Here is a 25,872-nt window from a genome sequence, read left to right on the forward strand (position 1 = left end):
TCTATGGAAAATTGAAAATTATGAACAAATAAAGGGATTTAATATACCATCTAGAAATTCCAAATATACCTACCTTAACTTTCGTAGATCATTATTGAGAAAATAATGAAAATAAATTCATATTCCGCATAATAGTATCTACTTTATGTGTAACATACTAAATGTAATGTGTAAGATAAATCCTTTACATTTTGAAAGGAATTATTAAAATGTCATCATGGCTGCCATGTACTTCCATAGAAAACATTCATAGACGCGACAAAGTAACGGTCGCAAAATGTTTCTAGACACATTACTACTCATGTTGTAAGGTTAGCCGAATGACTAACGGGAATTATGACAATGTTCATATAAATGTTAGAATCAGACGATTAATATGTATTAGTTGGATTCTTTTAAAAAAATATAATATCTTCATCATTTTTGAGTTTTAGTTCTTGCTACCATTAATAATTAATATCGAACATTTTAATACATGATACTATTTAGTGTCAATTATTTAATTTTATATGTAAAACTAATAAACATGCATCTGATGTATGTCCTAAGGCTCTTTCTTCTTTCTTCTGCACATATTTATGTCGAAAATAAAATTAAAAATGATAACTTATTTTATTTGAAAAGAGCAATTTCAAAGTGTCGTTTCCGTTGTTTGCGTGTGGTACTGAACAAAATGTCTAAAAATGCTTTTACATAGAAACCTAAGTGTCAAACTAAATCTACACAATCAATCATATCAAGCGTGAAACTAACTTTTGTCGAGTATGAATTTCTAAGATGAAAAGAGCATGAATAGGAAACGCCCATTTCTTCTTGGTTTAAAGATACCAAATAGTAAAGGAAACACAGGAGAAGGAAGAAATGGGGAAAATTAAAGCAGAACTATTTATACTCAGGGACATTAGTAAGTTGTAGTTCAAGAGTTGAAGACGTTAGTAAGTAAACCCGCGTTGTAGTCGAATGAACAAATGGTGAAGGGACTACAATTCGAAAAGTCATTAGAGGCCTAGCCACGCATCTGAGGAAAGAAAACACAAAACAATTAGTTCGAGTCTTAGGGCATTGACGTTAGGATAAAAATGAGTTCGCTGGTAAAACGGTGCTGCAATTTAGAAGGGCATTACATGTCTAGCAACGCACATGACGAAAGAAAACCCAAACCGATTAGTAGGTATGAGTCTTTGATTATCGACGTTAGCATGAAATGCAGTGCCATGGCAAAATGGTTAAGTGGTTACGTACAATTTGGAAAGGCAATAGAGGCTTTGCCAAGCATATATGGAAAGAATACGAAAAACTTTGTACGAGTAATAAGACATCGATGTTAGGATGAAATGCAGTGCAAAACGTTGGACGGTCTGAAAAATCTGTAAGATTCCATTGTTTTCTTCGTTATTTTATGATACTCATATTCCATGATAGAAAATATCGCTTGCATGTATCGTGGTCGCTGTTCGTCATTATATCAGTTTCACCGCAATTTCGCTCGAAAGCGCGGCGCGACCGCGCGAAACGACGTTCACGACACAAGTATGCGATTAATTGCATTCAGACATCTAACGTGTGTATTAATTTCTAGCCAGCAATCAATTATACAGCAAAAAAGGTAATTTGGTCGTATGAAATACTGTCGACCGATTTACTAATCGCGTTTTTACTCCTCTGATGTACGTCACATTCATGCAGGAATGTACGTTTATGGTCCGTTTCTCAAGATGCGTCTGTTCTCACGTCTTGTATTTATTGCTTGTAATATAATTTATATTATGGGGTAGTGTTATAAATTGTTTTGCTACCTTAGAATGTTACTGTAGCATTTAAAGAGTTAAAGGGTTAACTGTTTTACACTTTCGTTATTTTTAAATTAATTTCGAGGTTAAACTAAAACAACTAAGTGACGGTAACCTCCTTCAGATTGTATGTTTTAGTCACATTCTTACTTCATGACAAATGACACAATTACACTTATTTATTAAGTGGTAAAACAGACCCTTAGTCTTCTTTTCAATTTGTCTCAATTCAATTTGTCATAAATATACACATGTTTTATACGGTGAGGCTCCTATCATCATAATAGTGAACTTTGAGAGGCCCAGTTGCGTCATTGGGCAAGCTGTAATTATAGTTTAAACATAAGCGGTGGCGTTTTGGTAATAATAAACAATATTTATTAAACTATGAGTGAAAATTACTGGTATGTTCTTTATAAATTGATTAGTAGTAGAAAATAACGAAATCAAAAATATTAATTTGTTATCTCAATACACAGGTAAGATATACTCTAATATATACCTGCTTTTAGTATTTGTGACAGAATTCTTTCCGGCAAGTTTTACCACCTTGATTATCGCGGAGTAGAATATTTGTGATTCTGTGGGAAGACCGGAAAAGTATTATTCCTGGTGTACAAGCTTAAAATCATGATTTAGATTGATGGACGTTAAGTGGGTGGTAGAGCATTGTAGATTTCATGTAATTTTTTTTTCTAATTTTTTTAATACTCATTAATAAAAAGAATTAGATTCCGTATTAGTATTAGTTTTTATCTACGATAACCTTAATAGTATTAAATAATTTGTAATTGTATGTGACGTGACATAAATACATAATTCATAATTGTGTATATAAGGAATAAAAATCATCGATTTGTTCACGAAGTAACGGAAAGGAATTTATAATAAACTACATAATAGGATACACCATTATTTACAAAAACTTTTTCCTTCTATCATTTGACTAGATTAATTCGTAAATAATGTATTCTATAAATAAGTTTAGAATCCGCAAGCTGAGTTAAAGCGTAATATTGAATAAAAATGTCCTGTAATCTCGGTCCGTGAAAGCGCTTGACTGTTTTTATTATTTTTCTTTGGGTCAAGACATCGTTATGACATCCGGAAGAGCACTTGACTCCCGCGTTCAAGTACTAATTCGTTGCCGTTTTTAATTCCAATGTTGACAGATACCTACAATTACATTGCCCTTATATAAGACGAATTCTCTTCAAAAAGGTTCGCCACTCGTAACTTATATGATCTTGATAAATGTGATATTCGTAATTCATCCTATTTGCTGACAGTGCTACCCAATTACATATCAGAATGTTGTTACAAATTCACTAAATAAAAAGAGGAAATTACTTATATATAACATTTAAATATAAAAGCTTTAAAGTAAATATTAACAAACCTTTACTAAATCGAGCTTCGTACACAATTTATAAAGTTCTTAATGACAAAAATGCTTGGAGGCCATTAAATCGGATTATATCTCAACAGGAAAAATACCAAATTGTTATAGATTATGTAACTATTGTGAACTATAATACTGTAAGATGGTTTAAAAGAGCAACTGTTGAGTTAATGGCAGCACTTGCCGACCAAACCGGTGGTAGGACCAGTAGATACTATCAGATAAACCTAGCATAAAAGTATTAAAAGTAAACTAAGCGTACTTAAAATTAACTAATTTTAAGTTTGATTTTGTTTATTAATTTAAAATTATTTAAAACACAAGATTTATTTTGATGATGAGATCAACATTAATATTAAAAAGATCGAATCTATTTGTGTCTATTATAGTCTATTTGTGTCTATTACCGCTATCTGCTATACCTTGAGTCAGAACTGAATAATAAAAGGTCATCGTGCTGGCTTACGAACCGGAACGTTCGTAGACTAACGTGTGCCGAGTAAAAAATCATCTTACTATTTGTTGGAATGAATCAATAAGTATTCATATTATTGTTATACGCACCTGCTTTTTTTTGTATAATCTTATCTTTTATTTATTCTTGCTTAAAATTAACCCACTACGTTTTTAACATCTGTCTTTTCACATATTTGTTTCTTTAACATCGCAGTTTCCATTCACATAAAGTTCAGAGATAAAATATAGCCAATGTATATATAGCCTAAAATATCTATAGTAATATTATAAAGCTGAAGTAGCCTAAAATATCTATACTAATACTATAAAACTGAAGATTATGTTTGTTTATTTGTTCGATTGAACGCGCTAATCTCAGGAACTACTGGTCCGATTTGAAAAATTATTTCAGTGTTAGATAGCCCATTTATTGAAAAAGGCTATAAGCTATATATTTTCCCCGTATTCCTACGGGAATCAGAACCACGCTGGTGAAACCGCGCGGCGTCTACTAGTACACTAATATTGTAAGTGTAAATACACTTACAATTTACGTAGCTTTCTAGTGGTAAAAAATATTTTAAAATTGATTCACTAGATCCAGAGATTACCTCCTTACAATGCCAGAAACTTTACTTCTTTATAATATTAGTATAGATGTGATGGATAAAATTTATAAACTTAGCCTTACTTACCAGAGATATTTCTTGTCTATTATTTTCTTTTGTTCTTACGTACTATGTGTAATAAAGATATAGGTAGGATGATTAAAAATATACTTAATAATCATGACTAAAATAATGACATTGTTAAATAAACAAATATAGCAGGCAACAAATATATAACGTATTCAAACCGTGGGAATCGGAAACTTAAATATAGTCTAAGAATAATTTAACGTCACAGTATTCATGTGTTTCCTTTTAAACCTGCCGTATTTATTAGAATGCAAAATTATATGCGCTTATTTGTTAATCTTATTTAAATAATAGTGTAGGAATTCATTAACTTCATGTTCTGCGATGTATATTATAATTCGACAAGCTAGAATTTAAGCTATCGTGAGCGTATAAAATAAAATGACTCGGAAAAATGTCCCAAGTTTATTTGAAAGTACATTAAAACAATACTGATTATGGTCAATACGACCATGGCTAGTTACCGTCCTAAGAACAAGCGATTGCCCCCGGCAATTTAGTGTTTAGGTATGATGTCGCGTGGAATTCCGTCAGGGTATAAACTTGCCTACCTCTCTCATGAAAGGTAGCCATCTTTAATTGAATCACGCCTTAAGATAACATAAGACAGCACCGGAGTCAAGAGCTAATTTGGCTTAAAATAGAATCTAGTCAACGACGACCTCTCTAGCACAGTTGGTAGTACTGTGACTCTCAACAGAGAAGTCGTGGATTTGATTCCAAGCAGGGCCAGTTTAGGGTTTTATAATTTCTAAATTGGCTTAAGACTACTGGTAGGCATTCGACTGTGGTTAGTTACTCTACAAGCAAAGGTACGAAGCCTCGTAAAATTGTCGAAGGTACTGCTAGAATAAACTTGTCTTCCAAATTCATCTTACACTACATCATATGTGATGCGATTACAATGCGATCACTTGACATCGGATGTGAAAAGGCTAATTAGTCAAGAAATAAAAAAAAACTGGGAAAAGTTAAAACTTGTGCACCTCTTAGTTAAAAAGCCGGTGATGATGTAACTCTGGGAGTTCTAATATATTACCGCTTCTGGCGACTTGAAATTATTCCACTGCAATGGTAAAATACGGTAGTAGATGTCAGTGTAACGAATTTTTCTCTCTAATTACTGGGTGTCAGGGCGATTGTGCAGGAAGTGCTCTCGCGCCGGACAAAGGAGTCTGCGACGTTCATTAATAAGATCCTTCTAACTGCAATTTCCCTGAATAAAACCCGGGGGTCTCGTTAAAAATATTAATATCGGCGATATACCCACCGCCTTAATGGGGCCGATTATTTAAATCCTTTGTCCTGCTTAGCTGTATCGCTTTAATTACAAATTCATTTTACTACCGTTTGAAATACGGTGCAGCGAGAGAATTAGGGGAGCTACTAATAAATCAAGTGCTGAAAATAATATTTTTCCCCTTTTCTAATAAATATAGGTAAATCTGCAGGTTAAAAGGAGATTGAAACTCTTTCATACAATTTGGGCCACGAATGTAAAAGGATGAAATAAGTGTCAATGAATAGCTTAGATATTATTAAACTTTCACTGAAAATATTATAGAATTTGACAATCTGGAATTAGAGATATACGAGATTTAGTAAAAGTGAGGTTATTTAAGATAACAGCTGATATTACCTACATAATGAATAGCTAATTTTTCAAGTGTTTGATTTTATTATTAAACTTAGACCATTGTTAATTTACTTTTCGAATTGGATGAATGATAAGATAGAATTCAAATGACTGATGAGATCATGGTAAGTAGGGTAAGGTCTTAACAGTGAAAGAAAAACACCATGAGGAAACCTGTATTCCAGAGAGTTTTCTTAATTCTCTGTGTGTGTGAAGTCTGCCAATACGCTTTGGGCCAGCATGATGGACTATTGGCCTAACCCCTCTCATTCTGAGAGTAGACTCGAGCTCAGCAGTGAGCCGAATAATGAGGGTAAGGTAAGTAAGGCTCAAGGGTAAAGAGTGATAAAATAAAACACTTTATTTAGTTGATTTTTATTCATTTTCAATTATAATTAATATATCATCTAAGAATTGTGCAGGGGGTACTATATTTTCTTGGTACCTAGCCCGACTAAGGTACCATATTATTGACATAACATGTGCGCAGAAGCCTAAAGCCCTTTTGCCTACAATGCAATTGAAATAATCATTCAATATTGCTTCTCTACCTCTGCAAGAGCTGTCAACAAAAACATAAACAAAATAAGTTTTTCGACTAATATGTCTAGACTGTATGCATCCCCGAAGTAGCCATGAGCTATTTGAAGCCGACAGCTCTCGAAGTAGGCTACTGCTGATCTCCCTGCACACTTCTATTAAATAACCATCGTTACCCCTTACATTCTCTCCATAATATGAACGTGCCTGCTTTTTAACAAAGCAAACAACATTTTTGAAACAATTTGATAAATACCTAATGGTATGAGAATTAGTTCACTGTGGGTTAGCTGGGGAAAAACATTTAAATTATCATTACATCCCAGCCTTCAATAACTAAATGAATATCACATAGACGATTATTCTCAGGAACATAATACTTTAAAAAGAGGAACAGCTCTCATATATCCTGGTAATACAATAGTAGGTTCTGGTTGGTTGTTTCTATCTTCTCCAGGCTGGCTAGCAGGAGGCTCAGTTAGAACTCAGGAAGAAGTTGATGGGCCTGAGACTATATGGACAGCAGCCCTGTCTGCAGCCACCCAACAATTATGGCAGATGTGGCTTCCTTGTTTTATCTACAACAAACATACATCACCTTCATTATAGTATTCATACTACACTCTTCTATATTAATATTATAAAGCTGAAGAGTTTGATTGAACGTGCTAATCTCAGAAACTACTGGTCTGATTTGAAAAATTCTTTCAATGTTAGCCCATTTATCGAGGAAGGCTATAGACTGATATATAACTATAGTACGCGCGTTAACAACTGAGTCTTAGGGCCATAAATCATTTCTCTATATCTATCTCGCTTGCACTTATGGGTCTTATGGAGCCGTCTAGTGAAGGGTGTAACAATGAAAGACATATTATCGATAAGTAAAGTTTATTATCGTATCTTGTTCACAAAATTAAAAAAATTAACAATATTTGATTTAATATAATACATATTTCATATTATATAATTATTAACTAAATAAAATTAATCTTCATCTGAGTCTTCATCATCAGAATCTTCGTCTTCTGCCAAATTTATTATAAGCGGCGCGTGATCTCTAATTAGAGCTTTTTGTAAATCTTTGTTTTGAAGTTCTTCGGCATGCCTAACACATTTGGCCCAGTCTTCTCGTGTGACATTTTCTATGGCTCGGTGGAGGTGATTTTCGACATCTGCTATCTTGAAGGTATTATTATTCTTCGCAACTTCTCCCTTTACTTGTGCCCTACTTTAATTTAGAGAAGCCACTTTATTCGGATCACTTTTCAATTCATTGAGAAACAGGAATACGTTGTGAATCAGTGTTCGAGCTTGAGGGCTAATATCGCCATGTAATTTCTTCAGATCAACGTTAGAAAATAAAGTATCCATAGTGCGCAACGAGTAACACATGAATGTATTTATTTAATTGCAGTAAACACATTTATAGCAAAAAAAAATACGCAATGCAATTACATTAGAAACCGACCAATCAGAATCGTCCAAATCATTATTGACTCATCATTAGCACGTGCGCAGGTAGCCGTTTATCGATAATTAGGGTGCGCAGGTAGGCGCGCTGCACATTCCTATCTTTTTTGACTTTTATGACCGGACGACTCAGATGATAACGCGCATACTATAACTAAACAATGAGGCTGTCACAAACATGCAATATTATCATTTCAAAATCATAAATAACAATGTACATTGGTTTAACTTACAGTTTGAGGCATAATACATTCTTCTATGGCATTATAAATTCTCAGTTCACAAGATGAGCCTGTATGAAGCAGATGAGTGACTTGTGATGCAACAGAGCGACCACAGCGGAGGCAAACATTACGGTGGCCAAATTGTCTTGGTTGATCAATAGCTGATGTTTGTTCCAGCAAGCTTAGCAAATATAGTCACTGTTGTTTACCTGAAATATTGAAAAAATTGTTTATATCAACAAATTCTGTTTACTCTATACTTGGCCCCACCTGTAACCTGCTTTGTCGTGGGCCTACACTGTAAATCCGTCTCCTAAAGGGGAGGCCTGTGTGCAGCAGTAGAATGTAGGGCAATGATGTTACTTAGCTGATTTTACTATTTAAATGTTATCAATCATTGATGGTAAACATTGTAAGGAAACTATAGGTTAAATTGATAGATGCCAGTTAGCTAATAAATACGCGAGTACTTACAGGCTGCGGTGTACGCCATCGACGAATCACTAAGAGAATCATTTCGTCATTCACGACTCGTCTGCCTGTGGTATTACAACTAGTTGTTGCTTTTTCCTTTTTCTTTTCTATGCCACAGTTCACACAAAGATCCATGATGTCGATTTCCAATCGATAAGCCGGCAAATAAATCCAAACTAAGGAGCCAAAGTCAAACGTGTAAACAATTAACAAAGTTTTTTAAACGCATACGCCGGTCGCCGGGACTGCTGTCAGTGTCATGTCACTGTCAACATAGATAAAAATAGAGTCGTAATCAACTCGTGAAACGATTTTGTAAATGAGAATCGATTTTTAGATTTCTATTTATTACTTATATCTCTTGATTCACAGTAGATTAATTTAATTGAACTAAATAGTTTTTAATATTGTTACTATATTTATATCCCCATTAGCCTCTTCTATATTTTTATATAAAATTGATATGCATACAAATCGATTAAAATTATCGATTACCTATTTTATTTTTGATCTTATCTTATTTTTTACATTTCTCATCTTCCAGATTGTGAATTGAGCTGATTTTTTAAATGATTTAGTAGAAAAAAATAACGGATTTTTTAAGCTATCTTTCAACCTATTACAACTTGGGCCCAGAAGTTCCCGTCTCCTTTCTATTGATACTAGAGTGCCAAATTAACAAACAAGAATTATTTGGAAATTTTTAATTTACATATTTTTATGGTTTCCAATGACCTGATTTATTACAGGATTTGTATAATCTAAATGTGTAGGTATGTTTTACTATAGCTTGTTCACTAACAATTGTTGTTCAAAACTGTTCAGATAACTCTAAAAGTTTTCTTTCAAAGTAACAAAAGACAAAATATGCAAATTGATATGAAACTTCTTCCCATTTTTGAAGTCTGTTAAAAATACTAGGGCCACGTCGTAAACAAACAACCCCGAACGTTGAGCGAAAACCATCCGAGAATACTTTCTTTGATGTAATAATATAATTTCATTCTTACTACCTACAAAATCATTTTAATTTTGCGTTTGCCATATTTCAACAAAGCCCGTTGCTAGATCCGTTATAATGTCTTCATAAAAAATACGTCACGGCGAAGAAAGGATAGAGGAAAAAGGTGCTTCTTCCCTCTTTGTGATACAGGTAATGAAAAAAAATGGACTAGGTCATCATGAAAAGCTTTTACATAAGCTTATTAATTTTGCTTTCTTTCTCGACATTTTCGTAAATACAGTCCCCATTTTTGTTTTACGAATGTGCAAAGCACGAATGTCTTTTATAATTAATTTGACGTATTAAAGTATTTTTTATGGATCACGCCTACGAAGGTGGGCAATGTGAATAATGTAGCACAAACAATTTATGGTGTTCAGACAAGTCAATATACCTATCGCAAATAGTGTAATATATGTTTGAGTTTATGAGAGTTTTTCCTAAGAGAACAATGCAATATAATAACAAACAATTGAAACCTAGTATGGAGACTACTTATATTGAAAGAAATGTATACTTAAATATTATAAAGCTGAAGAGTTCGTTTGTTTGTTTGAACGCGCTAATCTAAAGAAATACTGGTTCGATTTGAAAAATTCTTTCATTCAATGATATTTTTGTTGAGGAATGCTATAGGCTATATATTATCCCCGTATTCTTACAAGAACGGGAACCAAGCGGGTGAAATCGCGAGGCGTCAGCTAGTACTAAGATAATACAACACACACGTTAGTGCGTGGGCTGTGGGCAGGTTTTATTTATTCCCTAAAAGGTAATAACTCCAAAGGGGTGAAAAATAGACTATCTACCTTCTTTTTACTGTAAACATGTGAGATGAAAACGGTTACGTTACAATTGCCTACTTTTTAGGTCTTATAGGTAACCTAGAGCAGTTCACAGCCGGGCGTGTGAATAACGTTGTGTGAAAGAACCTACAAAGGGACCGTTCTGAGCAAAAGAAATACTATGTACTCTTTCGAAATACAGCTATACGAGTAGATTTACCACTACTAGATATATTAAGAAAGAAAGAAAGAATAAGATAGGACAAGTAAAAGTGAGTGACTACTCACCATAAGAAAATTCAGCTTTTGAAAACGTTTTCAATTGATTATTATTATTTTTAGATAAAAATCACTAAAGATTTATACATCAAAAATGCAATTTTTATTTTATGTATTTATTTTTTAATGTGCCTAAACAAGCATAATTTATTAAATAATAGTTTTTTATAAAAAAAAACTATGAAAAAAACTTTTAACAAAAAAAAATATAAAAAAGTACTTATTAAAAAAACTAAGCTTTGAGTTATTAAAAAAATGAATGATCTTATTTTAAATGAATCTCAATCTTGGCAATGGTTACTAAGCGATAGTTTTGATATCGTTTCGTTCGTTACAGCGCCCGTAAACCAATATTGCCTTTAATGGCCGCCCATTTGATTGTTTATACAGGTTTTCCTGTAAAAGTCGAAACTCACGGTGAGATTTTATACTTCGCTAACAAATAACAAATCGGATTTGCTTTCGTATTGCACGGAACGATCTTTTGATTTAAACTTTTTAAAATATAATAGAAGGAAAGCATTTTATTATTCATGTTATTTGTTTGTAAAAGTAAATATTCGTTTATAAACATTATATTATATTTAATAAAAAAATCACGATATACCTACACAATAGGTTGTTAGCGATGACATGGCTTTTTTGTTTAGGATTGATTCATAGATTGTTTGATTACAATGTTGAATTTCACCTTATATTTTAACCAATCGTCAAATTATTCAGTTCATTATTATTTTTTTAATAATTGTACCTGTCTATAAAAGCTTTTGATTGTTTATTTGCATTGAATAGACTCTGAAAACTACTAAACTGATTTGAGAAATTCTTGCACCATTACAGTCCTACAGTATCCCTAATAAATATGGGCTATATTTTATTCCTGTATTCCTACAGGAACGGTAACTATGTAAGTAAAACCACCTAACGTGTTCTAGTGATTCATATATGATGAGATGTATTTAATTATTTTTTAACAATTTTGAAATTTTCGAGTAACGATTACAAGGAAAAATATAAAATTTCGTTTTAAAGAAAGCTCGGTACATGGTAGCGTGCCGCCATAACTCATAAAACAATGGCGGCGAGCCAGAAATATCCGCGGAAAACAAACAGACGGTTGCGCAGACACCGGCTTTTAACACTGTACATATAGAACCAAAACTGTATGTAGGGTGATCAGTTTAGGAAACTATTATTAAACTAGCGGACGCTCGCGACTTCGTCCGCGTGGAATTTAGTTTTTCACAAATCCCTCGGGAACCATGGATTTTTCCGGGATAAAAAGTAGCCTATGTGTTAATCCATGCTATAATATATCTCAATACCAAATTTCAGCTAATTCGGTTAAGTAGTCGAGACGTGAAAGAGTAACAAACATTCATATCATTAAAATCATCAGTTTTCGCAAATCTCGGGAAACCATGGTTTTTTTTCGAATAATAAGTAGCCTATGTGTTAAAAAAGAGTAAAATCCATTTCTAGTCCAAATTTTAGCCAAATAGCTTCAGTAGTAGCGGCGTTAAAGAGTAGCAAACATCCAAACATACATCCAAACATCCATACAATCTTTCGCGTTTATAATATTAGTAAGATTTATAATATTAGTAGGATGCTAACTGACGTACATTATTATACTGATCATTTATCGTTATTTTACTTTATTTAATTACTAGCTGACGCCCCACGGATTTACCCGCGTAGTTCTTGTATCCGTGAGATTACGGGGATTAAATGACAAATAACGTGACTTTCTAGTGGCAAAAGAATTTAGTAGATCCAGTGTTTAACCCTTACAATACAACGAAATTTACCACTTTGTAATATTGGTATAGACTAAAAAAAATATTCCTTTTTTAAATACTGAGGGAGGCTGTGAAGACATAAAGTTTTGGAGTTACACAAATTATTTTGAAACGCAATAAGTAAAAAGGAATATTAAAGAAAAATATTCACAAATATGAACAAAGAGCCGTGGTCATTAAGACCAACTCAAACGCTTTTCTCAATAGGTATAATTGTAGCTGTTCTGAAGTGATGCGCGTAATTTTGTAGATTATTTTATATAGAGCACAAAAAATTGTTGTTTTGATGTGTCACAACTCAAAAATAAAGTTGTGAATGAGCATATTAAGTATTATTTCTAATTTTACAAGTTATTTCCTGTAATTGGTTTCATTAATTTTGATATCACAAAATGCTTCACATCGCAAAACTCAAGTTACTAAAATATTATTTATACTAATATTATAAAGCTGCAGAGTTTGTTTGATTGAACGCGCTAATCTCAGGAACTACTGCTCTGATTTGGAAAATTCTATCAGTGTTAGATAGCCCATTTATCGAAGAAGACTATAGGCTTTATATTATACCCATATTATTATGGAAACGGGAACCACGCGGGTGAAATCGCGCGGCGTCAGCTAGTACCTTGATAAGGTAACGTTTCAACGTTTAATCCGAGATCAACGTAAAATATCACACAATCGTAAGTCGTCGTCATCAACCCACATTCGGCTCACTGCTGAGCTCGAGTCTCAGAATGAGAGGGATAAGGCCAATAGTCCACCACGCTGGCCCAATGCGGATTGGCAGACTTCACACTCGCAGAGAATTAAGAAAATTCTCTGGTATGCAGGTTTCCTCACGATATTTTCCTTCACCGATTGAGACACGTGATATTTAATTTCTTAAAATGCACACAACTGAAAAGTAGGAAGTGCATTCCCCGGACCGGATTCGAACCCACACCCTCCGGAATCGGAGGCAGAGTTCATATCCACTGGGCTATCACGGCTCTCCAAGTAAACGCAACATTCAATTAAACAACATAAACAGTTGTCCTTATTACACTCAACTTAAAATCCACAATGCAGTGTCAACTAAAGAGTTTAAATATTTTCTGATGCGGAATCCATAAACTCATATAGCGTTGAAAACGAAAAAGATATTCAACGCTTTCTGAATACACCTGAAAACAATTCTGTAACCGGATGCACTGAACTAACTGGAAACAAAAGTGTTACATTCCAAACAGAGCATGACTGAATCTGTTACAACTTCATAGCCCACTGCATTCTGTAAATCAATATTGCGTTCACGTACAAATAAAATAAAAGTCTTTAATATCGATATGTATAAACAAAGCATGTCGCGAAAAGCGAAGTGCAATTTCGTGTGCGATATTGCCATTACAACAGATAAACTGATTTCATATATTTTTGATAAAAGTATCATCACAACGTACGTATATTGCAAGTAGTAGATGCCGCGCGGTTTCACCCGCATTGTTTCTGTTCCCGTAGGTATACGGGGATAATAGATTGTCTATAGTCTTCCTCGATAAATGGGCTATCTAACACTAAAATAATTTTTCAAATCGGACCAGTAGTTCCTGAGATTAGCGCGTTCAATCAAACAAATAAACAAACTCTTCAGCTTTATAATATTAGTAAAGATAAATATAAATGCAAAAGGTCATTCATTCATCATGAAATCTCGAACACCACTTGATGTACAAAGATGAAATTTGGAATGGAAATAGTTTCCAGTTTGTAGATGTCCGCTGAGAACGGATTTTGTAAGAGGGCCGGATTAAAGAGGTCTAAGGGCGGACAAAGTCACGGGCATTCGCTACTATATTTATAATACAGGCGTTGATGAGCTACATTCAAATAGAATAAATTATAATATATTTAAATTTGTTATCAAATGCAAAAATATAGATTAGGTACTTGCACACGGTAGATAAATTTTAATACCGCACTTCGATTTCAATAAGAAAGAAGATAGACCCGATTTTAATGGCACTATGTGAAAGGAAGCGAAAAAAATACGATCTCGCAGCCAATAGATAGTAAAACGGGGCTTGTCCTAATGTAAGCAAATTGCCGTCACAGCCTTTCAACGTCCGGTCGCGGCTATCATTTTCAAGATAAGCGCTTAAAAGCCTGCTGGAAAACGCTTTTCAGTAGACAGACTATTACGCGAACGGCAAAAAGTGTGGAAACACCCCAATGTTCCTATAATTATTACTCGTTTTGGAGTAAATACGTATTGCCATATCTTATCTATGTTTTATATTGCCCAAAGTTAGAAAAAACTAATAAATAGTAATCAGGTAACTACTTATTATATTTTAAGGTCGAAAAAAACTTGTTTCTATAAAGTACAAAGAATATTGTAGAGTGTTTTTGCTTCTTATATTATTTGGTAGTTGTTAATTTGCATTTTAATTTATGCAATTATTATACTCTTAATAAAGTCTTCTGCGTAAAATAGCTCTGTACTTTAAAAAAAAAAACCAAAAAAAAAAAAGATAAAACTACACGCACTTATGCTTAAAACATATTTAAATTTAAATAATTTAGAATCTATTTTCGACTAAATTACTGATTTTTATAAATAACGCGGAGGATGCGATATAATTACATATATTACAAATTCATTGGAAAGTTTTGTTTCTTTGTGCTTACGTGAAGCTAGCTGGGCAAGAGAGTGTAAAGGTGAGTATACATTAGAGAATTTAATAGTAACAGAATACCGATAATTTGCGTTTTTAAAACTTTAACCAAAGGGACTCGATGTATTGATATCTAACATTTATCTATCCTCAATAGCCTGTAGGTCCCTACATTGCAAAATTAATTGCATTTTCATATAAAAATAATAATCATAGTTATGTCATGAAGGTATAATTAGGAATAGTAGTAGTTAGTATGTACGCTGTCAAATTATGGCAATCTGTAACGATAGTGATAGATCTATACTTAATATTATAAAGCTGAAGAGTTTGTTTCTTTGTTTGATTAAACGCACTAATCTCAGGTCAGATTTGAAAAATTCTTTCAGTGTTAGATAGCCCATTTATCGAGGAAGGTTATAGGCTATATATTATCCCCATATTCTTACGAGAACGGGAACCACGTGGTAAAACCGCGCGGCGTCAGCTAGTTGTAAAATAAATAAGTGCCACAAAAGAATGATTACTTTCAGTGAACATCAAGTTGAGTGAGCATTTATATCAAAATTCTTTGGAAAACTGAGCTTTTCTCTTTGTTACATTACAAGGGAATGCTCGAGAGTTAGCTCTAGTGTAAACTCTCCTTAAAGGGGGAAAGTAAAGGAGGGCAGGCGGGGGTACTTGCATCGTAATGCTGCACTTGCCCTGGTCAGGAAGCGCGGCGGAATGCCGTCAGGCGCGTTTGTACCGAGAGGGGGGACGTAGGGGGCAATGCACGCTGCGCCGGCGCAACTCTCGGCCTCCCATTCAGATGCTTTATTTACTATTCTAACTTTTGTGTTTGTGATGCTTGGATTGCGAAGACTACGAAGTGAAGACAACTAACACGCTGTGCCTGTGTTTACAGCTGCGTTTGATTGATGACGTTGACTTGACGTGTATACTTTTTTATTTTGAGTTAAAAATGCAAAACTGTGTTCTGCGAAGGCCTTAAGAATTTAAACAAAGAAAGGTGACTCTTTCATGTCCAATTTGTAAAATACATAATTGAAACAATAACTGCAGTATGTAAATAATTTCAGGAAACGCTATTTTATTCGAAAAACAAAAAATCGAAAATAACCGTCTGTAATAAGTAGTACATATTTACAACTACTCTATACCTAATCACGTGAGTTTTAGCCGTGTTTCATAATCAATTAATATGAATAAATTGCAAAGCAACTCTGCAAAGTGAGGGTTAGGTTTAACAAAGGGACGGACAAAGCAGAAGAACTTAAACATTTCTCCGTCAACTATTAAAACTAATACGAGTATGCTACATAATCCCATATATTTTAACTTTAACTATGAAGTTAGTTTGCTGGTGGCAGGCTTTTGCCGTGGCTAGTTACCACCCTACCGACAAAGACGTACCGCCAAGCGATTTAGCGTTCCGGTACGACGTCGTGTAGAAACCGAAAGGGGTGTGGATTTAATCCTCCTCCTAAGAAGTTAGCCCGATCCATCTTAGATTGCATCATCAGGTGAGACTGTAGTCAAGGGCTAGCTTGTAAGGAATAAAAAAAAAGAGTTAAATTTCGTTTTAACTTGAACTAAGATGTTAGAGTCAAAACGAGATGTCTCTAGTGAAACAATCAAACACACGTCACAGTGTAACATCACATGCATGCTGATACTCGTATTTCGTCATCGTTCCGAAGCCGAGAGCCGTAATTGTGCGAGCTCGGAGCAACGGCACCGGGAATGCACTCGTTATGTGCGCACTCGAGGATTACCCACTAGTTGGCGGGCAACGATTAACTGACGCCCGTGGCTTGCTATTGGTTTGTTCCAAACAGCAATATCGCTCGAATTTGCGTCCAAATGCATTATTACGGATTGTTCAGCCGTATTTCTAAGTAATTATCTATAATTTCGGCGTTTCCACGCTAACAGAAAGTTCAATTTACATTCACCATCATTATCAACCCATATTCAGCTCACTGTTGCGCACGAGTCTCCTCTCAGAATTAGAGGGGTTAGGCCTTGGGATTGGCAGACTTCACAGACTAACAGCCAGTTTCTTCATGTAAAGCTAAAGTAACAGTAAAAGTAGTAAATAGTAAAGAAGACTTCATTTTTCAGTGAATAAGACCGTCACTTTTGATTTATGACGTTACTTTGACTGTTACTTGCGATGAAGAAACTGGCCGTTAGAGAAAAAAATGTAGGTTTCCTCACGATGTTTTTTCTTCACCGTTTGAGACAAGTGATATTACGCGACAAGTGCGTTACGATAAGTGTAATCGGGCAAGACGAACGGACGTTATGAGGAAGAGCTAAAGAAGTTTCATTTCATTCGTTTAAAGTATACCTACTCGTTTTTTATTCACTAACAGTTTCATTATTCTGAAAGAAAGACGAGTGGTATGTAATTTTTTTTTTGTCTTAAATACTAGTATGATCTGTTGGATCCTAAAAGCGTTATACCTAAACAAATTATACCACATACAAGTTTACACATATGTTACATAAAAAACCAATTACGGACATTAGAGACAGAAACCTAGAACTAGATGTTGATAGTTAGTCTTGTTACATGACTTTTGGATCGTGTATAGAACTAAATACTTTTGAAATTCATTTCGATACTGGGTGGAGGTAATTACGAGTATACCCGTAAAAACCTAACACTGCTGAAGTCTAATTAGGTTTAGTACCTTGTCAACATAAAGTCGTGGTTCAATGATTAGATGGATGTATTCATGGATTCTTACAAAAGATTTTCATGTCGTTTAAAGCAACATCGGGATTTGTGCAAAACTTATCTACTAAATTGAGTTTATTTAGCCACCCGCAATCACGATGCTTGGCGTTTATTTTTGAAGAAATCTCGTTTGATTAAGTGTTCATGTGGAATTAAAATCAGCTATTAGTGTAATTTTTTTCAATGATGGTAGAGCTTTTTGTGAGAGAGCTGATCCAGAAAACTATAACGCCGTACTAATTTATGCTACCAAATAGCGTCTTGTATTTTTTAAGGTGGTGGTATGATCGCTGGTAATATCCTAAATCCTTAATCGTTATAGGATATATTCTGGAGAACTTACCCCAAAAATGCCGTTTTATACCTTGACTTTGTTGTGCTGGACTATAATGTGGTGGTCTTATAATTACTTTTTCGAACAAAAATTTTAGAAAAAAAAATGTGTGTTTGTTTCTTTTTTAGAATAAAAATTATCGTGAGTGCTATTCATATTAAGTATCACTCAGACGTTGTCACGTATTTTGTAATAATTACCTAATATATGTGTTTCTATTTCCAGGTACGTACTCATTTTGGTAGACATCTGGTACATTGTTCTTCAAATCTGAAAGTGCGTAAGTAGCAGATTTATTAAGATAGCAGTACTATCGGTCGTGAAACTTCATTGTTCAAAGCTACAACGTTTAAATGTTCTTCAATAGAGCCAGTGTTTTACGTTAATGACCGTCTTCGTAACAACGCTTAAGGAAAGGATCTGTGAAAGTTGTGCAGAACGTCAAAAACTTAGCGCAAAGTGCTATTTTTCAACGTCACTAAAACAACGACTCAAGTTTAAAATAGCGTTATCGTCTGTTGTAAAGGTAAACCAGTCTTCATACGACCGTTCGCTACTACTACAAAGGTGCTATAAACAAAATAGTTGCTCAAAGTCGGTAACTTTACTCGCGAAAAAAGAGCTTTTTTAAAAGTTTTCAACCTTTTCCAAATACACTTTTCACCTTGAATCATCCGGCTGTTCTTGTTTTTTCTTTTGTGCGCAATAAAAATGCCGAAGTATGGTCAAAGATTGTTATAACAATTATTAGTTGTGAGACATATTTTCAGTCATTATTATCCATCACTATCAGCCATATTTGAATGTCATCCATACAGGGGCAGGTTTCCCTCCATATGGAAGAGACTCTATGAGATATAGAGCTTGTAACCACCACGCTGCTCCATTGCTTGGCGAGCTTAGGATGTTGATAATGTCTAATTTTGCGCTAATTTAAAGCGATCACTATCAGATGCTAATGATGACCACCAATTTCCTGTCACCGGGGTGAAACATTTTTACTGAAAATTTCTATAATGAAATAAAGGCTCAGTATTATTTAACTCGACCCAAGACCTAGTGACCCGTATCCACATACGCTAATCACTGGACCCAAGAGTTCATATTTTCACTACTAGGTATAAAACTGTAAATAATTTTGTCGCCGGGTTGCCATTTTCACAAAAAACACCGACGACGATGTCTTTCTGAATGGCAGAGTCTCTCCGAATAGTGATTACACTCGAGAGCTCAGAACGAGGTGAACAAACAGAAAGGCTTTCAGAAAGCAGGTGTAGCTCTGAGCTGCAATATATCCCGTATTTGGATATTCCGGAGGTTTTCATTGCAAACATTTGTGTCACTTTTCGGCAACTTCACTTTTCTTCACTTTGTTCGCTTTAAACTTTATTGGTTTTGCCTTTGATTTGGAATTCACCATTTGAACCACTTCACTGGTTCGTTATCGGCATAATGTCTCCACGTGATAGTTATTTAAATGACAAAGAAAAGTCACGAAAACATTTGTTTCACAATTACGAAATATACTTTTAGTACGATGTAAGTGTTATTAGTAGTCAGTTGTGTGCATTTTAAGAAATTAAATATCATGTGTCTCAATCGGTGAAGGAAAACATCGTGAGGAAACCTGCATACCAAGCATGCGTGTGTGAAGTCTGCCAATCCGCATTGGGCCAGCGTGGTAGACTATTGGCCTAACCCCTCTCATTCTGAGAGGAGACTCGAGCTCAGCAGTGAGCCGAATATGGGCTGATGACGAAGTGTTATTAGAAAACAATTATTATTTATTGCCGTATCCGTAATTAGAAGTTAAAAATGTAGTTGTGTTGTGACAAGGTTGTGATTTACGCTGGCGCTGTGGCCAAAACAAAAACGCCTCAAACCGTAACAGGCAATGAAATATGTATGCATCCGAACAACAAAACATCGGCTAACTAAAATTTACCGTGTTTCACAGTTCCCTGTGTAAAATATCGAATGTGCCGCCAGTCCCCAGGTGTGGTTGAAACGGCGCAAGTTTCACTAATGTGCGGCTTAAATGATGACAGTGTTGTGGGACGAGTACACCTTGTGCGTCGCCCGACTCTATAGCCTTCCAGATATCGACTTTATTTATGTTTTGCTTTCACCTAAACTAAGCGTTACTGCTTTTATCTTACGCTTTATGGTATGCGTGTAACTTTTTATTTATTGCCACAACTTTTAAAAGATGTTACGTATTCGCGTGGAACGGTAGGCAATGTTTTAAAGATGAGATTGCTAAATCATGTAGAACGCTCCAGTTTTTAAACGATATGTGCTTTTTTTCTAGTTGTGTTTTTTTCTGTAATAGGCAACGTTACGATTTACAACGTACTTACGACTGCGCTGTGCGGTGTGTTTTTTTGTTAGTACTAACGAATATAAATTATTATGGTACTAACTCAGTGGCGTATACGAGGTTTTTAACTAGGGTTGGTAGATGTTATAAAATGAAAAAGATATATTTTTCCTTTTGTAATATTTTTTAATTTGGGATTTCATCTATTAAATTTTAATCTTAGTAGTATTCCCTAATCTACACAAATACACAATAAGGTACCTATTGTTATTATAAGTTTCATTTCAATTTTATACACAGAATTTAAAGTCAATTACCATTTTCTCACATATTCATTCCGAAATACCCTAGTAACCTAGTCACAACATAAAACTTAAATTATTTTAGCTTTGGTTAAATATATTTTCTTGCAATGCCCTGTGTAGTCAAGAAAATAAAAATGTAATTCAGCTCTGTTCATGTGAAACAGTTGGTATTCCTGTTCACATATAAGAAACATTTGGTTGTATATTCGTTGTCGAGGCCTATTTTCCCCCGAAACGTACCTACTAAACAAGCTACTCCCAGCAGAATTCGTAAGCAAATCACCGGTTGCTTATAAATCGCTCTACTCCGTCCGAGATTTATTTTGTTTCTGTAGTCCGAATTCGATACTACTGTAAGTTAGTAAATGCTCACACTTCGTATATTACACGTACATTTATTTATTATATATTTTTCGACAAGAGTTGCTAGAACTAGAGAACTATTTCAAAAACTTTTGGGCTTTACTTGTTGTAAAAAATATTTATTATATTTAGATATTTTTAGAAGCCTGTGGTAAATGCCGACATTTTATAAGAAAGGCAATTCAAAAAAATCTTACGTAATTTTCACCACTATTGCATGGATGGTTTTACTGCAAAAATACTTTAATTTTATAATTATTTGAGGTAACTGAGGAAAATCTAATTGCTAGTCTTGTATATTTAGCTTAAAATCAAAACAAAAATAGTAAACTACTGGTTTATTATTAAAGTAAGGGAGTTAAATAAAAATACAAATTATGACAAAAGACGTTTTTTTTTTAAATTTTAAACCCCTTTACTACAAAATATTAGGTATTTTATTGCGTTACGTAGAGACTATACAGTGAAACCGCACGGTCGAAGTCAAATTGTAGTAAAAAATACCAGATAGCTCGCTAACAGTCGCGTATGAATTTCAGTGCATTCGTTAAAAATCGTCGAAAGAGAGAAATGGTGTAGGTACCTATTGTTATACGGAAAATAGTACAAAAAATAGGTGTGTAATGAAATTGTACAACGCGACATTAATTGTCCCAGTGTCGATTACCGCTGCTATAATATAGGTATTCTAGTAATGGATTTTTTATGTGCTTTCAACGTTTTCGATTGAATCTGACTGACTATTATTAAACCATTATTTTTTTTAACTAACAATGGGAAATGTAGAAATCACTTTTATTGTCCCCAAATATAATGAGTACCTACCTACTTAAAGTAATTTTATTAAAATCGGCTTATTAGGTTTCCATCTTAGAGTAGGTATATACCTATTCATATCATCTATTCTTTTTGGGAAGTCCATTTGTCAAATATTTTAATAAATAATTTGTTATTAGGATAGAAGCATATAGTCTACTTTCCTTCATTCTCCGTTAGATGGTCCTAAGTTAGGTAATGTCATGCTTAGTAAGCCGTAAGGACATGACCTCTGCCTCCAATTCCGGATGACGTAGGTTCGAATCCGGTCCGGAGCATGCACCTCCATCTTTTTAGATATGTGCATTTTAAGAAATTAAATATCACGTGTCGGAAACAGTGAAGGAAAGACATCGTGAGGAAATCTGCATACCTGAAAATTTTCTTAATTCTCAACGTACGTGAAGTCTGCCTATCCGCATTGGGCCAGAGTGTGCACTAAGCTCTAACCCCTCTCATTCTGAGAGGAGACTCGTGCTCAGCAGTGAGCCGAATATGGCTTGATAATGATGCTTTAGTAGAGCGATAACATAAGATACAAAAAACTTTTGATAGAATCATGCGGAAAATCGAATTCATCAATTAAAACACTCTTGCTTACTATATATTTCACTTGTGCACTTCACGTGTATAGAAATAAATTGAATAAAACGCAGCAAATCAATGAATATAAAACGAGAGCTATTTGTATTTAATTCCTACAATTTTCCCGCCAAAATACGTCTTAAGATATAGGTAGTAGTAAAGTTAACACAACAGTTAAGACACGCCTTTTTGTAAGAAAGAAAAAACGTTTATTTAAATGCCTAAGTAAGCACTATTGTAGTGACTGATGGTTCAACCACCTGGACAATTGAAGATCAAATCTAAACTAAAGTAAACATTTGAACGGCATGTTGCTGAGTAAAACTTAAAGAACTAATGCTCCTTCAGTTTATACATACAAATGCATTTGCTCTGTAATATTCGTACCTCCAAAAACGCTGGTGTTACCAACATCATAGCCTCTTCTCTAGTTCCCTTTTATCGTTCTCCTTTATTTTCATTAATTTTCTAAACAAAATTGATTAAGTCGCATTTTTTACTCGATGCTATTATTATACTTATTAACTTTATGTTTTCCACCGTGATTTCCTGTTCTAGCTCGGAGAATGTTATTACTTGTAAATGTTCACAGGTCATAAAAATAATCATTAAAATATCCAATTAATATAATTACTACAACAAACACTACAACATATATACTTTGTCACATCAGTCAGGACATTACAGTATTCCCGACGATCAATACAGATAAAAGATTATTATTAAAGCACATTAGGTTTGGGTTTTCGACGTCGGCGTATCTCTATGGGTAATCAGTAGCGTGTTATCACGATTATACTGGAAAGCTTGTCACGACGACTTGATAAAAAACCTTGATAAAGTACGTCCGAAACATCCAATATATTGATTTTACTAACACCCCTTTTTAGTTCAGTTTTATCGCTTTGTTGTGATCGTATTGTACAATGTACATTTTATTTCCTTTTGTGTTTACATTTGATTAATGGATCCGAAGCCCATGATATGAGTACAAGCCCAACTTACTCAATATTACGTTAGGTATTTCCTACAAATTGCATACCTAGTACGCGTGGTTGAAATGCAAAAATAATAATTCATTTTGATTGCAGTTGCCGTTGGTAGTTTTCGATTTTCAGTAGTTCGGAAACAGATCAAAGGCTACATTGTTTTTCTATTCGTTAAAAATAATGAAAAAGAAACAAGTGTACGCTTATTACGCTACTTGATGCAACAATAAACTGGAACACTATCATTCATCATTATTATCTACTAGCGGACGCCCGCGACTCTGTATGACATAATAAATTGTAAGAATCGGCACCATTTTCCATTAAAGATATTTCAAGACATCAAAATCATTTAGCAGTGTACTAGTAAGTATAAAAACAAACCCAAGAGTTCACCGACGAAAGCTGCTAAACTAAGGCAAGGTACAAATGTAACAGTAAGTAGAATTAGGCGGGGAGTAAATCGGCGGTGGAGTAGGTACAGGTGATAGAACAAAGCACTGTCCAAAATAAATGCATAAATAGTAAGAATCGGCACCATTTTCCATTAAAGATATTCCAAGACATCAAAAACATTTAGCAATGTTCTAGTAAGAATAAAAACAAACCCAATAGTTCGCCGACGAAAGCTGCTAAACTAAGACAAGGTACAAATGTAACAGTAAGTAGAATTAGGCGGGGAGTAAATCGGCGGTGGAGTAGGTACAAGTGATAGAACAAAGCACTGTCCAAAATAAATGCATAAATAGTAAGAATCGGCACCATTTTCCATTAAAAATATTCCAAGGCATCAAAAAACATTCAACCGTGTACTAGTAAGAATAAAAACAAACTCAAAAGTAAAGTTCGCCGACGAAAGCTGCTAAACTAAGACAAGGTACAAATGTAACAGTAAGTAGAATTAGGCGGGGAGTAAATCGGCGGTGGAGTAGGTACAAGTGATAGAACAAAGCACTGTCCAAACACACGTAAGCACAAGTTCAACATCCGACCCTGCGACCAGGAGCGAATGCTAACATTGCGGAAACTATACTGCGAATGTGTTCACTTGCACTTGAAACATTTAAGCTATTTAAAACTTTGCGTTTTCATAAATAGTGTATTCTGTGCTTTGCTACAATGCTTACGTTTATATTTAATTAAAACTAAGAATAACGGAATAGGATGCGTGATAGCCCAGTGGATATGACCTCTGCTTCCTTTTCCGGAGGACGTGGGTTCCACCTCCAACTTTTCAGTTGTGTGCATTTTAAGAAATTAAATATCACGTGTCTCAAACGATGAAGGAAAACATCGTGAGGAAACCTGCATACCACAGAATTTTCTTTATTCTCTGCGTGTGTGAAGTCTGCCAATCCGCATTGGGCCAGCGTGGCGGACTATTGGCCCTCTCATTCTGAGAGGAGACTCGAGCTCAGCAGTGAGCCGAATATGGGTTAAAAACGAAACGAAGAATAACGGTAATTCTTAGTTTAAAAATGTAATTTTAAAGCCTCTCATCATTTTAGTTGTTCATCTTCAACGTTTGACTTGAATACATTAAACAATACAAGTCAAAATTAATTAATTTCAATTAGGCTTACTTTACAACACACAAAATGTCAGGTAATAATAATATTATTAGATAAAGGTGATAATAATTGGTCGAAAACTTAAAATTAAAGTTACGATTGTTCCAAGGGTTCCTAAAAAATACAATAACTAACCTCATTGTCTGTAGTTTAAAAAATCCATAGTAAATAAATTAAAATAAAATTATTAGTCTTATAAGTAATCTTATAAGTACCCTATATAATTTTCGTAACTAGAACTAAAATGAACAAACTTTCAACCCGACCATTTCTATGTAAATATATTGATTATAGAGGCAGTTTAGCAGTGATGGAAATATAAAATATTTTATTCAAAATATTCTCATTACAGCTAGAACACGATATTATATTTCTAAATAAATTGTGCGAGAGTTCCCTCGACCAATGGGTCCGGAAACGCAAATAAAACCTACGTAGCACCATGGCGACCACAAATATCGGATAATAAGCAAATAAATATTTGTTATTATACGATCCAACCAATCTTTGCCCCTTACAAGGTTTTTCGATTATATATATTTAATACTTAGAAATTAGCAGAACATCGCCACTCTTTGTTCTTCTATTTTATAAATAGAAAAGTTGTTTTACGAGTAGCGG

At 34.3% G+C, this 25,872-nt stretch overlaps 1 protein-coding gene and 1 long non-coding RNA gene across 7 annotated transcripts in view; one reads left to right on the forward strand and one right to left on the reverse strand.

Annotated features, from left to right (window-relative positions):
* LOC112055597 (polypyrimidine tract-binding protein 2) overlaps positions 1 to 25,872 on the forward strand; it is a 594,474-nt gene that overhangs the window by 329,110 nt on the left and 239,492 nt on the right. The gene's annotated exons all lie outside the window — the stretch shown is intronic.
* LOC128198252 (uncharacterized) lies at positions 7,876 to 10,012 on the reverse strand. Its single transcript, XR_008250980.1, has 2 exons — positions 8,694 to 10,012; positions 7,876 to 8,428 (listed from the first exon to the last, which is right to left on the reverse strand). It is a non-coding gene; the product is annotated as an uncharacterized LOC128198252 (long non-coding RNA).

The sequence above is a fragment of the Bicyclus anynana genome, chromosome 7 (assembly GCF_947172395.1).
Source record: "Bicyclus anynana chromosome 7, ilBicAnyn1.1, whole genome shotgun sequence".
Lineage (NCBI taxonomy): Eukaryota > Metazoa > Arthropoda > Insecta > Lepidoptera > Nymphalidae > Bicyclus > Bicyclus anynana.